The sequence below is a fragment of the Balaenoptera borealis genome (genome assembly GCF_965194805.1).
Source record: "Balaenoptera borealis genome assembly, chromosome: 9".
NCBI classification, from domain to species: Eukaryota; Metazoa; Chordata; class Mammalia; order Artiodactyla; family Balaenopteridae; genus Balaenoptera; species Balaenoptera borealis.
Window position 1 is genome coordinate 117,515,328 of NC_138873.1, and position 17,255 is coordinate 117,532,582.

Consider the following 17,255-nt stretch of genomic DNA (forward strand, 5'->3'; position numbering starts at 1 on the left):
GTCAGACAGAGAAAGACAAATATCATATGATATCGCTTACATACGGTATCTTAGTTTTTATTTAAATGCATGTCAATATTATTAACCCATTCTACTGTATTTTCTTTATGTTTCTGTAATAATGATGTGCTCTATAGTTAATATGTGTATAGGACTTTCATTTTACAAATACTCTCAAGTGTACTGTCACTTTTGTTCCTTAGTGTCCCTTGATGTGGTGAATGACTTACCCAAGGTCACACCATTTCTTCATGGCAGAAGGGAGACACAGATTTGGGACTTCTGATTGTAAAGTCTCTGCCGTTTCCTCTTTTCACAGCTTCCTTCTGTGTTCAATAACAAAGTATTACTTCTCAGGAATTCCCTGGAGGTCCAGTGGCTGGGACCCGCGCTTTCACTGCTGGGGGAACTAGGATCCCGCAAGCCATGCAGTATGGCCAAGAGCAAAATTAAAGTACTACGAAGTATTACTTCTCATGTGTACATTTTTCCATCTTTAAGAATGCAATGCCAATTACTATTAGATGTCAGCTAATAGTATATGGATATCCAAAACGTCCTGCCCCGGGGGACACATTTGCCCACAAAGAACAAACTTTTCAGCTCTTCTTAGCCATAGATTATCCAAGTTAATTGTAAACAGAAGTATATTAACCCTTGCAAAGAGAATATATTTTCAGGTAGAGTGAGTTAAATGGAAATCCCCAAAATGAGAAAAATCAATGTGAATCTCAGCTAATAACTGAAGATATAAAAACTTAACAGTGATCAAAATTTTTTTTTAAAAATCACCTTACAGCTGACTGAAAGTTGCTCTCTAGTACTAATATTATATGGCTTTATCTCTATATGAGTAGATTATATTCCATTTTCTTTTTCTGTGAGTTTCTTCTCTTGTTTTCCACAATGAATAACATAATAGAATTATAGAAAATTATAAATATTATGTCAGCCTCTAATTCCACTGTCCTAAAACTATTTCTATTTTTCTAAACTATACTCCACGATTACATGTGTGTTTAAATTTTTAAAAACTTTATGTGTATTCTATTGATCATCCTACCATTATCACTTATTATTATAAAGGAAAGATTATCCTGGTTAATAGCAAATGGTTATATTTAATTTAATTTAATTACTTGATGGGACGTCCAATCATTTTTTTCACACAGAATTTTTTTTCATTTATTATTTGTTATATAGGTAGATTAAGAGCAAATCCCCAATGTTTTAGTAGCTGGCACTCCACTGTAATTTTTGCAGAGAGCTGTACTCTGTGGTTATATTTCTCTTTTATTTCATCTGGTTTGAGGATGAAAAGGACGCTGCTCATCTGTGGGGGGACATAGTTGCAGGGAGTGGAACCATGTAATTTATCCTATGCGTAGGAATACTTTTTTTAACTTTTTATTTTATATTGGAGCATAGCCAATGAACAATGTTGTGAAAGTTTCAGGCACACAGCAAAGTGGTTCAGTTGTACATATACATGTATCCATTCTGCCCCAAACTCCCCTCCCATCCAGGCTGCCACATAATACTGAGCAGAGTCCCCAGTGCTATACAGTAGGTCCTTGTTGGTTATGTTCTCATAGTCAAAGGAAGGTTCTAGAAGTCCTCTCGTTTACATACGTAAGGTGCATAAGGCCACACCAGCAGCACCCTTAGAGAAGGCACTGACCGCTTGGTGAAGAATGTGCCAGGCTTGGTCTTATTAAGCGGATATCAGCCAAAAGAAATGCAAAATACAAAGCCCTGGGTAAGACTTTTCAATTCTCCTTTTAAAAGTAACAGTTAAAGCAATTACGTAACAAGTGTAAACTTCATACATTCCTTGCTTTCCATTATAGAGACTGTAAGGTCTTTCAGTTTGTTCACTGGGTGTTGAGATCAGAGAGAATCTCATAGGATTAATCCACTTATTTGGATAGGGTTAAAAGGATAGATGAAACCTGCAACTGCTGACCTTTAAGGAAGATCTGCCTTTTTCAAACAGCAAGATACATTTCTAAGATGCAGCACATGCACAAAAGCATTCTGAAAACGGTAGTGCTGAGATTTTTTTCACATGACATACCACCAGCACCACTGTAAGATATCTGTTTCATTTCCTCCCAAATCTACTCGGGTGCTGTGGTGTCTCTACAAGGAGAAGACTCTCTCACAGGACAGAGTCTGGGAACCAGACATACTGTATCTTTCTGACAATGGTAGTACATGAGTTGGAGAGCAAATTAAAAATTTTTTTTTCCTGAAGGAGAGTTCTGCATTTAAGTTAGAAAAGTGAGTGCAAACTGGGGCACAAATTCAGAAGGCTGAAGAGCAGCTGGTAGGAGGAAATCAGAAAAGCAGGAATGGAGATAAAGAGTCACAAAGCACTGAAAAAACACAGAAGGTGAGCCCTAGAATGTTTAGATGTTTGAAATTGATTTGAAACAACCTAGAAGACTCAGGACACGGGGGAGGGGGAGGAGGAAGCTGGGGCGAAGTGAGAGTAGCATTAACATATATTCACTAGCAAATGTAAAATAGATAGCTAGTGGGAAGCAGCAGCATGGCACAGGGAGGTCAGCATGTGCTTTGTGACCACCTAGAGGGGTGGGATGGGGAGGGTGGGAGGGAGATGCAAGAGGGAGGGGATATGGGGATATATGTATACGTATAGCTGATTCACTTTGTTATACAGCAGCAACTAACACAACAATGTAAAGCCATTATACTCCAATAAAGATGTATTATAAATAAATAAATAAATAAATAAATAAATAAATAAATAAATAATAAAATACATGGGTGTATTGTATGCATTCCTAACAACTGCCTAGCAGTATTTATTTAAGCCAGAATTTATGAATATCGCAAAAGTGTTAAAAGAAATGAACCCATTCTATGGGTTAAGAAATTCATACACTTTGCTTACATGATAAAGTGTAAATATATTCATCAACTTTTAATCACTGAAAAGTGAAATTCAGATATGACATGACAGCTCTCCCTCACCAAAGTGTTGCTGGTGGCTCTTGGTCAGTCTAGAAAAATACTTGGAAGCCTACTTCTTTGAAGCCCCTACTTTCACACACAATTATTCTCAGCCTACTAATTTGGTTTGCCAAAGTGATTTTTAAGAATAACCCATGAAATTCAGTACCATCGAAATCTTTGCTGCCATCGAGGAGCCCTTCAGGTTTCCATCCACAGCTCCGTAAGCCACATCTGTATCCCTTACGTGGTCACCACAAACACTACAGAGTCCAAAGGCAGGGATGTACCCAAGCCTCTTCAACTCCTTAAATTAGTTTTTTGCCTTTCTGGCTCACTCTACCACTAGCTTTGTTTCAGTTTTCAGGAACACTTAATTCCTCAAAAGCCCCTTCGTAATCCTTGATAGTCTGGAGGTTCTCAATTTTGTTTTTTTCCTCTATCATTCCAATATCATCTTTTCTTTATCGTCCAGAAAATTCTCAAAAAATTCACTGTTGATAGGACCACTAAATTCTTTTCCTAATACTATTATTGATCTTGTTTTAATATTTCAAAATGGTTTGGCTTTTCAAGCAGCTTTTGGGTACAAGGTGATATCAAGTTGTGGACTTTACTGGCCAGCATGATATGAAAATTCTAAAATATGATATATTCTGATCCTTGATAGTTTGAAAGATTTTTCCTGTAAAGCCATTTAGTTGTGGTACCTCTTTTGAAGGGAATTTGACAATATGTTTTAATATTTAGTGTTTCAGTTGGTTCTTGTTTTCCAATTCTCAAGACAATCAATAATTTGTATTCTTAATTTATAGTCTCCTAAAATATAGACATTTCTTTAAAGGAATTCACATAGAGTTGTATATAGTATTCTTTTACAATTATTAATCTTTTATTTACAGTCATACTTGTCACTGTTATTTTTAACTTTTTATTATAAACAATGTTAAACATACAAAAGCAGAGAGTCTAATGAGCTCTCCATGTGCGTGTATATTAGCATCAACAATTATTGACTCATGGCAAACTTAATTCATCTCTACCCCCATCCATTTCCTTTCTCCATTGAATGATGTTAACAAAAGCCAAGATGTTATAGCACTTTGTATGTAAAAATTTCAGCACGTAACTTCAAAAGATGACAACTTTAAAAACCACTATCCATTAACATCATCACAACTGAAAAGATTGTTAATAGCATCACATATCTAGTAAGTGTACACATTTGCCGAAATAGCTTTATTTTTAGTTGCATATGTTGATTATGCTTTTTAATCAATAGGTTTCCCTGAGCTTTTTGTTTAAACTTTTCTGATTTTATCCCCATGAGGTGAACATGTTGCTTTGACCCTTGTTATAGACTGAATGGTGGTACTCCCAAAATTCATACGTTAAAACCCTCCCTCGCATGATGACTGTATTTGGAGAGAGAGCCTATAAAGAGATACAGATTAAATGAGGTCATACGAGTGGAGCCTCAATCTGATAGGACAGAGTCTTTGTAAGAAGAGGAAGAGACACCAGAGATCTCTCTCTCTCCATTTGCACACAGAAGACAGGCCATGTGGGGACACTGGGAAGAGGCAGCTGTCTGCAAGCCAGGAAGAGCTTCAGTAGACCCCATCCCTGATGACACCTTGATCTTGAACTGCCGGCCTCCAGAACTGTGAGAAAGTAAATATCTGTCGTTTAAAGCCACCTGGTCTGTGGTATTTTGTTAACGCAGGTTGAGCCAACTAAAACACCCCTTGTATCCCTCGTATTTCAATATATCAGGAGTTAGAGGCAGAAGTTTACCAATTAGCAATCTATTGCCCCTCAGTTCCCAATCCACCCTTCATTGCCTGGCCTGTGATACTGGAACACATTTTCCTTTGCACGTGGGCATGATGATTTATCAGTAGAGGGTGCCAAAGGGATCCTAAAAGAGGAAAGAAGTTCTGCTTCCTGGTCGTGGGATGCTCTTTAGGCCAACTTCCGCAGTGCACGGTGGTGGCCAGAAGCACAGGGCACCTCCCTGGGGATGATTTCCCTGGCACCCTTTGGGCAGCTTGGCAATAAGTGCCAAGACACAGCACCTTTCCTGGGGAAGTTTCTCAACCACCCCAGAGAGTGGTTTCCCAGTGAGTTCCCCTAGTGGAATGTCCTTTTTGATAACTTCCTCTGAGATGCCAGAGGGCAGATTCTCAGCAAATCTCTCAACCTGTACTCCAGTGACTGCCATTCAATGTGCCTGACCACACCCTCTCCAATGCGATCTAGATCTCATCCCTGATTGGGAGTCTTTTCCAGATTTGCTCCTTTTTTGAGTTTTCTGTTTTAGCCCTAGAGGCAGCGGCTGCTCCTTATCTCTGCTACTTCTAGAATTATTTTTCACCCATAGTATCTAATCTCTCATTACTGCAGTCCTGAGGTGTAGTTAATAATTCTTTATATTAAACATTTTCTGTTCAAATCGCTATACGGTTTCTGTCTCTACTAGTGAAGGAGCTTCCTAGTGTGTGGAAATTTTCCTCCTTCACGGCTCCCTCCCAGAGATGCAGGTCCCGTCCCTATTCTTTTGTCTCTGTTTTTTCTTTTTTCTTTTTCCTACCCAGGTATGTGGGGGAGTTTCTTGCCTTTGGGGAAGTCTGAGGTCTTCTGACAGCAATCAGTAGGTGTTCTGTAGGAGTTGTCCCACATGTAGATGTATTTTTGATGTATTTGTGGGGAGGAAGGTTGTGGTGGCCCCCAAGCTGTAAGCTTATTCAGCTTTCTGCTTTCTGGAGAACTGCTTGTCTCTTTCTTGGTATGCACTCCTGACGCTGCGGTATTGAGTGTAAAAAAGGAAAATGGCTTGCGGCCAGTTTCGTTCCAGGTGCCTGCTCTGGATCTAAGAGCCCCTGGTTGTTCCCCAGAAGAAGGACGTGCTGCCCTGAGGGGGAAGTCTGTATCTCCAAAGAATGGCCCATAAGGCATGCTGACGTATAGATAGTGGCGCATAGATAGTGGCGCATAGATAGTAGCGCATAGATAGTGGTGACAGAATTATGTGGAAATACAAGGTTTACTGATTTGTTGCCTAGTGTTCGTTCCATGCTGAACCTATATATACATTCATGCTCTTTGAATAAACTTGCCTTGCAACCATCAGTTGTCTTGGCCCTTCTGACCCCATACTGGTGCTTTTCAGTTCCTTACCCCTCACCGCCAGGAACTTCTAGCTTTCTGCAGCCGGTCTGCGGCAGAAGGTGATCTCCACGTCTTACTCCTCCGCCATCTTGAAGATCCTCTCCTCTTCCTGCCCCTTTCTTTTACTGCCTCCTATTACTCCCACTCCCAATCTCTAGACATCCAGGGGAGCATAATTATTTTATTCTTATTATTCAGCATAATTATTTTGTGATTTTTTTCCATGTGGTTGCATGGTAATTGGTAATATTTCATTGCTATTTATTTCTGAGTCATCCACTCTATGGATATGCCACAGTGCATTTATCCATTATCTTTTGATAGGCATTTGGGTTGTGTCCAGTTTGGGGCTATTGCTGAATATCCTTCCATGAGGTTATTTGCCATCTGTATATCTTCTTTTTCAAAATGTCTATTCAAATCTTTAGCTTATTTTCTCTTCGGTTCTTTGGTTTTTTATTGTAGAGTTTGAGAATTATTTATATATTCTGGATACTCATCCTTTATTGACATATGTTTCACAAAATTGTTCTTATATTCTGTGACTCCTCTTTTCATTTTGTAACACTGTAGTTTAAGCAGGAAAAACTTTCAATGTTGATGAAGTCCAATGTATCAATTTTTTTGTGGCTTGTGTTTTTTAGTGTCATAATTAAGAAATTTTGCCTAACTCAAGGTCATAAAGATTTTATCTTCTGTTTTTTCTAGGTTTTATATTTTTAGTGTTTTTAATTTCATATTTAGATCTATGATATTTTGAGTTGTTTTGTATATGATATCATAGTTCATTTTTCTGTATATGGATATCCAATTTTTCTAGCATTATTTGTTTAAAATGCTGTCCTTTCTCCACTGAATTGCCTTTGCACCATTGTCAAAAGTCAGTTGTCCATATATATCAAAATTATTTCTGGGTTCTTTATTGATCTATTTGTCTATATTTATGCCAGTAGTATTCTGTCTTGATTACTTTTAGCCTTCCTTTTTTTTTTTTTTTTTTTCAAAATTACTTTAGCTATTCTAGGTCCTTCAGATTTCCAAATGAATTTTATACATAGTGTATCAGCTAGTAAAAAAAAAAAAAAAAAAAAAAAACTTGGATTTTGATCACAATTGTTTTGAAACCATAAACCAATTGGGAAAGAATTTGCATTTTAACAATATGAGTTTCCCAACTCATAAGCAAGGTATTTCTCTCCATTTATTTAGCTTTCTTATTTTTTTCTCAGTGTTTTGAAGTTGTCAATGTAAATGTCTTGTACTTCTTTTGCCAGATTTATCCCTAAGTACTTCCTATTTTTGATGTAATTGAAAATGACATTGTTCTATTTATTTCAATTTCTGGTTGTTAGTTGTGATGTAGAAATACACTTGATATTTGTATGCATATATTTTTAAATTCTACAATCTAGATAAACTTTCTCAGTATTTCTAGTAGCTTTTTGGTAGACTGCATCAGATGTTCTACATAGATGAGTATATTGTCTGTTGTCTGTGAATATAAACAGTTCACCTCTTTTTTAAATTTTTCTAATATGGATACTTCTTTTATTTTTTTAACCTCTTGGACCATGTTGTATATAAATGGTCAGAGCAGATATCCTTGCCTTTGTTCATCTTAGGAGAAAGTAAAAGGTTCATTTTCTCATCATTAAGTGTGATGATAGCTCTAGGTTTTTCATAGCTGCCTTTTATCAGCTTTATCAGGTTGAGGAAATTTCTTTTTATCTATAATTTGCTGAGAATTTGATCAGGAACATATGTTAGGTTTGTCAAATGCTTGTTCTGCATCTATTGAACTTGTCGTGTGGTTTTTCTTACTTCATTTGTTAATATGGTGAATTATATTGATTGATTTTCAAATGTCAAAAACACCTTCCCTTCCTGGAATAAACCCTTATCCATTTTATGTATTGCTGGATTGAATTTGTTTGGAATTTTTGCATATTTGTTCATGAGGGATGTTGATCTGTATTTCTCTTTTCTTGAATAATATCTTTGTATGGTTTGTGCGTCAGAGTAATCCTGATATCATTAAATGTTAGAAAGTATTCTCTCCTTTTGAAATTTCTGGAAGATTTTCTATAGAATTGGTAATATTTATTGCTTAAATGTTTGCTACAATTCAACAAGTTTTCTTTGTGGGAAGCTTTTAACTACAATGTCTTTAATAAATATAGAGCCAATCACATTATCTATTTCTTCTTGGCTTTGCTTTTGTACTTGATGTGTCAAGGAATTGGTCCATTCCAGGTCACTTTAAAAAATAATGTTTTTATATTTGTTCTGACGTTACATTTTCTCTTTGGAGATCGCTATTTTGTGGGTATATTTTTAAGTTGATCCCCTCCTCCCCTCCCCCCTCCCCCTTCCTCTCCTCCTCCTCCTCTTTCTTCTTCTTCTTCTTCTCCCTATCTTCACCCTTACAATATTTTTCATGATATGTATTGGGTTGGCCAAAAAGTTTGTTCAGGTTTTCCATAACATCGGGTTCAAAAAACCTGAACGAACTATTTGGCCAGCCCAATATTTACTCTAGTTGATTTTTCATTTCTGACAGCATTTTTTTCTTTTCTTTTTAACTTTTCCCTGAGGTCTGTGAGCTCCTTTTTCAAATCTACATTTAGTCCAATTGTCTCATTCCTAATTTTTCTGCCTCTGATATATGATCTTCTTTCATATCTTATATAATCACCTTAATTATCTTTTAGCCCCTCTTAAAATAAGATTATAGTTTTCTTCTGTTTTGTGGGAATGTTTTTCTGACCAGCCTTCTTTTTCTGTACAGATAATTTAAAAAATTGTAATAGCACTTTTTATTACAATAGCTTCATATGCGATGTAAATTATAACCCTATGTTGCTTATATTTAAGATGTGTTTTTTCTGTGTGTTCTAAGGAAAGAGAATAGGTCAGAATAGCTTTTCTAGCTACAGGGTTATAGGTTGTCTTTTCTGTTGGTTAGCTCTACTCCTTTGAATTTTACCTTTATTATTCCCTTCTTACAATTCCATCTAGTTACTTCTCCTTCTCTTGTCTTTAGTGCCTCTTAAAGCTCAATTTGGATTTTATTCCTAGCAGTTTCTTCTCAGTGAAACTTTGCCCCGAAAAGGACTGTATCAGTTAGGGTAATAGAACTAATAAGAGATCTATCTATCTATCTATCTAAATATATTTATTATAAAGATTTGGCTCACACTATTATGGAGGCTGACTAGACCCCAGATCTTTAGGATGAACTGGCAAGCTCATGACCCAAGAGAGTTGATGGTGTAGTTCTTTCTAGTCTGAAGGCCAAAAGACTGGAGACCCAGGAAGAGCCACTGTTTCAGTTCAAGTCCAAAGGTAGGAAAAAGTTGATGTCCCAGTTTGAAGGTAGTCAGGCAGGAGGAACACCCTCTTCCTCAGGGAAGGGCCATCTTTTTGTTCTATTCAGGCCTTCATGTGTTCAGATGAGGCCCACCTGCATAAGGGAGAGCAATCTGCTTGGCTCAGTCTACTGGTTTAAATGTTAATCTCACCCAAAAATGCCTTCACAAAAACACTCAGAATACTAAATGACCAAATATCTGGACACTCCATAGCCCAGTCAAATTGACACATAAAATTAGCCATCACAGGGACTTTGATTATTTTCTAGTGTTCATTTGGCTCAGAACAACCTAGCTTTCCTGAAGTGTCCTCGTACCCTTACACCAGAGCCTACAATGCCCCCTTCTGGTTTGGGATGCTATTCTCCCATTGGCCCACCAGACTTTGCACACAGGGTGAGCAGTCTTTCTTATGGGACCAAGTATCTGTTGGCAATTTCTGGGCTCTGTGGCTTTCAGGACGGCAGAAGTCTCTTTTCCTTCCCTCTGCATTTTTCAATAGTTGCTGATACCCCACAGGTCTTGTGGCAGCATATGGCTACTCATATTTTGAAGTTTGAAGGGGGATCACCTTTTAACCTACATGTGCTATTTGTTGTGTGTGTGTGTTTGTGTGTGTGTGTGTGTGTGTGTGTGTGTGTGTGTGTGTGTTAATGTTTTGCTTTCTTAGTTGCCGTGTTGTTTTTATGGATTGACACAGGGAAATTCAAGTGTTACGCCATTGCTGCTGCCCTATTTCCTCCTCCTCCCTGTAAATATGTTAAGTACCAGCTCTCTGCTGTTCTTGGTGCTGGGGCAGCAGTGAATAGACAAAGGCTCTCCTCCTGGGACTCATGGGCTTGTGGGAGGTGAGGATAATTTGGTACAAAATTAAATGAATAATAGTGTTTCAGGTAGCACTAAGAGCTATATGAAAAAGTACAGTAAGTTAGAACAGAGATATCCAGGGAGAGGTTACTCTGGACAGTAGTCAAAGAGGGCTTCTCTGAGGCAGTGATCTTTCTGCTGAGACCCAATGAAGCAGAGATCTGATGATACAGCATTTCGGACATAGGAAGGATCTAGTTTAAAAGATGTGAGGAAGGATTATACTTGGCAGGAAGATGTCCAGAGTGCTTAGAGCATAGAGAGGGAGACTAAATATAGCCCATAAGTCCCTCTTATGAATTGGAGTCACATGAACCAGTCCCAGGGAGACCGATTATCTCAGACTGTATTTACAATATTGAGTTTGTAAATGTCTTAAGTAGATGACTAAACCTTGGTGGTGATACTCAATTAAAGTATTACCCCAGAAGACCCTGACTAAGTAGCCAGTGAAACATCTATAAACACATTCTTTTTTTTTTTTTTCTTCTGAGTCTATTTCAGGAACCTTGACTTAAAATCAACTGTCATGTCTCTGTGGATTCTAAACTATACATATAGACATGTAGCCATGTTATAAAACATTAGGACTGCTGTATCCTAGAAGTGCCTTGGAAGGAAATATTGGCTCTCTATAGTGAAGAAAGCCTGGGGCCAAAATTAAATAAGACTATTTTCTTTATCAACTGTAACTTGGCTCTGCTTTCATGTGATAAAATGCTTGATCCTCAGAGTGAAAGATTAGTAGACATCTTGAACTTACTCTCCCATCACCCAAGAATCAGTGCTAATTCAAACCAAGTTTAAGTCTAGTTTCCAAATTCAGAACAGCGTAAAAAAAATCAGTGTATTTGGATAAAATTACATTTGAAAACTAATTTGTCTATATTTTCCACTATTTTTTTTTCTTGATAACATACCCTTACTTCCTTTCACACATTATCTTTGTGGTTCTTCCATATGGTCCTTCTCTGAAAAAGACATCAGGTTTCCAAAAAATAAGTAATATAAGTGAACAATTCTTTTCCAGTTCATCTATGAAAGAAGAAAAATACATTGCTAGAATTGGCAAACCTCTCTGGCTTACCATTCATGAACTTTTTCCCTTGCAATATGATGACAGAGAGAATTAAAAACATGTCTCAATGGAAATCTTACTTTACATGCCAGTTTAAGATTGCCCATAATAATCAAGGTAGTTTGATGACTAGAGATAAATATACTATAATTCTGTGTCAATTTAATTCATCGTATTTATGTATGTTTTTGAAAATTTAATTTCTGCATGAAGTACTTAAACAGAAAATAATTTGTATTAATTCTGCCAAGACAACTATATTTTATCAGTCTATAAAGACTGAAGAGATTAAGATGGGCATAGAAAGTAATTTAAGAACTCAAGAAGTAAAAGAGAATTTTGATTTCCTGACAAAAAATCGAGAAAATCTTTGCCTTGCCAAAAGGAGTGTAATAAATAAACTTGATTTACAGTATTTTGAGTCTCCCATGGTGATTGAGCGCTTTGGATATGTATATATGTATACATTTTTTATCTTTCTCCATGCCCTCCCTCCCTCCCTCACTTTAGATTGTAACAAGCAACCTACAGAGGGCTTAGAAGATGGAACATGTTCAGAGCTACTTGTTTCAAGAGGCCCTGCTTAAGGAATTTACATTTCAATTAAGTTATTTATGAATGCCACCACTGCTTTCATAAAAGTAAATCAGAATGAACGCAGAACACCTATATTTCCAACCCTTAATAATCTAATACTTGATAGTAGAACAGAAGCTAGTTTTGAATATTGATTAAGAGAAAGTTGTTAAAGGCTGAAAATTCAATTGATCTGTGGGGTAACCCAGGGCAATAAATATCTCTACATATAGGTGGACTTGCTGATATTCCGCTCAGAATATTTTAATTATACGTCAAAATTACATTCATGGTCCTTAGACCTAGGAAAATTGCACAAGGTCAGTCCCATGCTTCCCTTCATTTTCAATCCTTTCCCCCTGTCAATTTGTACTTTTAGAGGAACTTCTTGTTCCCATCAAATGAGTCAGACCAGATGGGGACACTAATTTATTTTTTTTATTTTTTTTTCACTAATTTATTTTTAATGAATATGTGTCAATCCAAAACTGAAGGGGTTCTATCATTCTGGAGAGCATAAATCCTAGCAGGCTTAGTGTTTTGGCAGGAAGGCCTCTGCCTTCAGATACTTCTACTACCTAGCTTTTGATTTATTAAATTGTTTTATTCAGGAACAATGTCTTTCAATCCATGATTGGAAATAAAGTCTAAAATCCATGTTTTCCTGGAACTATTAACAAGTTTAAATCATCAACATAAGTAACCAAAATAACCAAAGTTAATTTCTTCCTTCTGTTCAGATTTTTAAAATGTGAGAAAAGGATATTCAAAATTTAACCGAGACCTTCAAGATGCTAAACAAACATGATGTTTTCCTTTTAGATATAGCTTGGGATTGGCTCAAATGTGGCGGTTTGGACATGAAATAAGTGAATTTTCACCTCCTGTGTGCCCTAAATAAAGGCAGTCCATAAGGTTACATCCAAGGTCCATGTTGATGAAGTTACATGGAGGAAAACAATAGTGGGGAGACAGAAAGTCTGTATTCCAGACACAGTGCCCCATTTCCCTTACCCGAACACCCTAGATGGTTGCTTAAGATTTTGGTGTTTCTCACCTATAGAATAAGTCCTGATTCCAACCTTCAAGCAGTGAAACAAAACAGGGTCAAACTGCAGTTAACATTTGAAATTGCATACAGCTTGCTGTCATTCAAAGACAATCCCAGTGAACTACTTTACAGATATAGTATGTCACACAGGTCAGATGCCCCATTTCCAGATTTGAGGAAGAAAAAGGATGAGGTTTATTCATTTTTGGTTAGGAGTGAATAAGAAAGTAATAAGATTTTTATACCATAATTGAGAAAAGTGAACCGTAGCTGAGAAAATAATCTTTTGCTCTGTTTTCCTGCAATTGCTCTTGTATGTTCCTTATGTAAAATATATTCTTCTAATTGACTTTTCCTACAATTTTAACTCAGAATGAGTTGAATCCATGTACAATTCTACCCCTGTATGTGCTAAATTAATGTCCACTAGATATAGATATGAAGCTAGAAGGAAGTTTGTATTGAGCAATCATTTTTTAATGCAATTATTTAGACATTTTAAATGAACAAGAGTGGTTGGAAAAATTTTCCCTTGGAAAGATTCCATAACACGGAGAGGTTAAACTTGGATTCATCTTGAAAAACTGAATCCAACCTTAGTGCTGTGTACAGGATATAAAAAAATCCATCTGGCCACACTGGGGGAAAAAAAAAAAAGAAACAATCTGGAAGGGAGTGAGGAAGAGGCCGACTTCAGGCTCCATCATACTTTGGAAAGGCGGGTCTTGACCTTGGGGCCCTCAGCTTGCCAAACAGTAAAATGAGGGAGAGAATTAGACTTACTTTGACATGGTTCAGTTGGAGAAAACTTGACCTATTTTTTGTGTTAAAGCAACAAAAAGCTGAGGGCCATTCTAAACTGCTTCAGTCTGGATACAGTTTTCAAAGATTATTTACATATATATTATTGATCTTAAATATATGAAGACAGATCATGATGGAATTTAAATATAGGGAAACCCCATGTTGGGGAGAAGAAAATGAAAGGGAAGTGTATAAGTCATCTTCAAGATAGATTACATTTGTGAGGTTAGAGATGACCATAATTGATTCTATGGCCTAGCAGATTGTCAGGGGTTCTTTATTTCATGTGTTTTTAGTGGGGCATTTGAATATGTGCCCCAATGATTCACAGAGAGAGAAAAAAAAAAAAGAATCAAAGTAACATGACTGCCTCTGGAGAAATGTGGTTTGAGTGCTTGGGAAATGAGTGTATATTTTTCTCCAACTATGAAAAGAGCTAAAAAAAAAAAAAAAAGAGAGAGAGAAACTATATTGACTGTCTCTAATGCCTACTACTTTCAATGATCCCCCTCATACATGCTTATTCTTCATCAATAATCAAATTTTATACCATGTAAACAGGTATGGTATCAGTCCCAGAGATAGGCAACTGCAGGCTGGATAGGGAATATTAGGGAATACAGAAAGGCCCATTGTGAGAACTTTACCCAAAGGGTGTGCTCTGCTCTGAGTGAGGACTGGTCAAGCCAATCAGATCACCTCTTGCAAGGTATGTCATCAGTTAACAAATAGAGACAAATGGTTTCGTGTCACACAAGCCACCAGACACAGAGAAATTAACAAGCAGAAGCTGTAAGGAACTAGAAGTTGGAAGACGACAGGAATAATGACTAAGGAGAAATCACGAAGCAGAGGAGAGAACAGGAAGCTGTTAGCTGAGGAAGTAGTGTTCTGCTGAAATATGTGAAATGTCTGTTTTTATGAGTCAAAAACAGTAAAATATCACCGATTTTATATGATTCAATTTTGAAAAACTACTTTTACTGAGAAAGTGGTTGGATCAATGTAGGGCTTGCAAGTACTGGCAAGATAGCTTCTAAAGTTGCCAAGGTACCACCAGAACCGATACTGGGTCGTTTCTGGTATTTTCATCCAAGACAGAGCAAAAGATGGCACTTTAACTCCCCATGATATGGCAATGAGAGTCTTTATTCCACGAGAACTAGAAGACTCTAACATAAAGTTAGAGAAGTAAATACGGAATAAATTACATTGGCATACACCCACCACAATCAACAGAAAATAATCACCTAAAGCCAAAACGATGCCACTCTCTGAAGATATACTATAGCCCCCTATGTCTTGAGCATGGCATGGGTAGTATCCTAGACACAACAAAATTTTAAGAATACAAAAATAATCAGAAAAGAGTCCTGATAACTCAGTATATAACTTTCGAGCATTGAAAGAGAAATGAATTATATGAGTTGGTTCACGATACTCACAAGCAAACTTTCTTTGCGTTGAGAAGGCCAAATTCGGCAAGTAAGGATCACATGAGGACAACACATGTTAACCAAAGGAAGCACCACAGAAAAAACCCCATAAAGTCACTGGGAGCAATGTTCCTGACAGGAATAGTCTATGAAAATGGAGATATGAGTCAAAGGGTAAAGGGAAATGCAAGGAACAAATAGGTCCTCACCCAAGATATAAAGGATGTTAATGGGACCTTGAGAGAGAAGGATGCTTGTCGCCAAGGCTCCTTTAGTGTTGTGTATCAACTAAGGACAAAAATACATTTTTTGACTTAAGTTATGAATGCCTGCACCTGGGGATGTATCACACTGTCAGGTGGTTGTAAGAAATATATTTCCCATCATTCATCACTTTGCTGAAATTGTAATCCAATAACGTGTTCATCTTCTTTATACCCCTTGACACTTGTTCTATCATGTTTGGAATGTCCTTGTCTCTTTAGTTGTATAGAACAATGCTTTCCTGGATCTGCATCTATTGCTTGACCATTTTTTTCCTGTTGCTTTCAATACTAGGTATGCATAAATCTCTGTCCTTGAGCCAAGCATTATTAATTAGAGGGAGGAAAATCATGGACTCGATATCCTACATCTTACTTCAGGTTCCAGCTCTGCCACTTTGTACTTGTGACACCTTGGATAATTACATTTTATATACAAGTCCTTCATGTGTAATAACTATCTCATAGAATTGCCACCCAAGCTTTTAAAGAGTACATAATAGCTTCAATCTCACCATTGTCAGGGCTACTTTGTTGTGTAAAAGGCACAAGGGACAGAGCCCTCCCGCTTAGAACAACAGTGTTTGGCTTGTAGCTGCTCTTCTGAATTCACTGCTGCTGTTCTGGGGTCTGTTCCACCAGTTATGCTGTACCTCCATTCTGCCTCTGCCAACTACTCAGCAGCCGCATGTCCTGCCTGCTTCATGAACAGTCGTTTTAGACTCCCTCTGCCATATGCTATAGCCCACGGACAAACTAATCCCATCTCATCCTATACGTAGGTCTTCTGGAACCTGGCTTGGGTTCAGGGCCCTCAGTTCCCAGATGAGTGGGAAGAAGTCAAACAACTGTGTGAAAATGACTTTTGATTAGAAACACAGCATTTTTTGGTAAAATCTAAAATACCAAAGTCATTCCATTTCTTTTTGAAACATATATGGAAACCTTAAAATACAACAGATACTGTTCAAGTTACAGGATAAACAAGAAATAACCCATCCTTTGCTCTCATGAAGCATGAGGAAACAGAAAAAAAAAAAAATGTAGAGATTCAGTGGTAGAATCTGTCTATATTACAAAGGGGTCTTGTTGTAGGGAGGGATTCATTCTGGCTCAGACATCAGAAAAGCTGCATAGAAATATCTCTGGGACTGAGTCTTGAAATACATGCAGTTATTCACCAGAGAGGTAGCGAGAAGAATACCGGAGAATAATGTAATCCAGGCATGGAGAGAACTGAAGTAGGAAGCTGGAGTGTGAGGTTGAAAAGAAATAATCCTGAAGAGGTAAGTCATACCAGATTATGGAGACTCTTCTATTCCATATTAAGAATTTTAAGGGGAGTTCATCCTCGATGGCCTTAATTTTCTCAGTGATACGAGAAGACTTCCAACCGTGCAGAAGGTCAGAGCCTATAACCCTCATGTTTTTCAAGAGTCAGCTGTATTTATTCTAGATATTTAGGGGCCAACCTAATCCTTTATATTTGAATAGCTCGTGTAGAGGAATGGAATGGGAAATGTGAACAAGATGACACAGAGTTACAGTAAACAATAAGAAATATCTTGAGAGTAATGATTATTCAAAGTTATGTTTTTAAACTGAATTGCATTCTGTGAACCAGATTGTCTTGCCTTTGTTTTTAAAAAAGTTATTTTT

The 17,255-nt window shown here is 37.2% G+C and overlaps 1 long non-coding RNA gene across 3 annotated transcripts in view; it reads left to right on the forward strand.

The window, feature by feature from the left end:
* LOC309634712 overlaps positions 1–17,255 on the forward strand; it is a 125,553-nt gene that overhangs the window by 94,389 nt on the left and 13,909 nt on the right. For 2 of the 3 annotated variants that reach the window (XR_014248315.1, XR_014248316.1), the window contains one exon: positions 4,340–4,971. The exons of the other annotated variant lie outside the window; for it this stretch is intronic. This is a non-coding gene — a long non-coding RNA (uncharacterized lncRNA). Of the gene's footprint in view, positions 1–4,339; positions 4,972–17,255 lie in introns of those variants that run through there. 3 annotated transcript variants of the gene reach the window in all.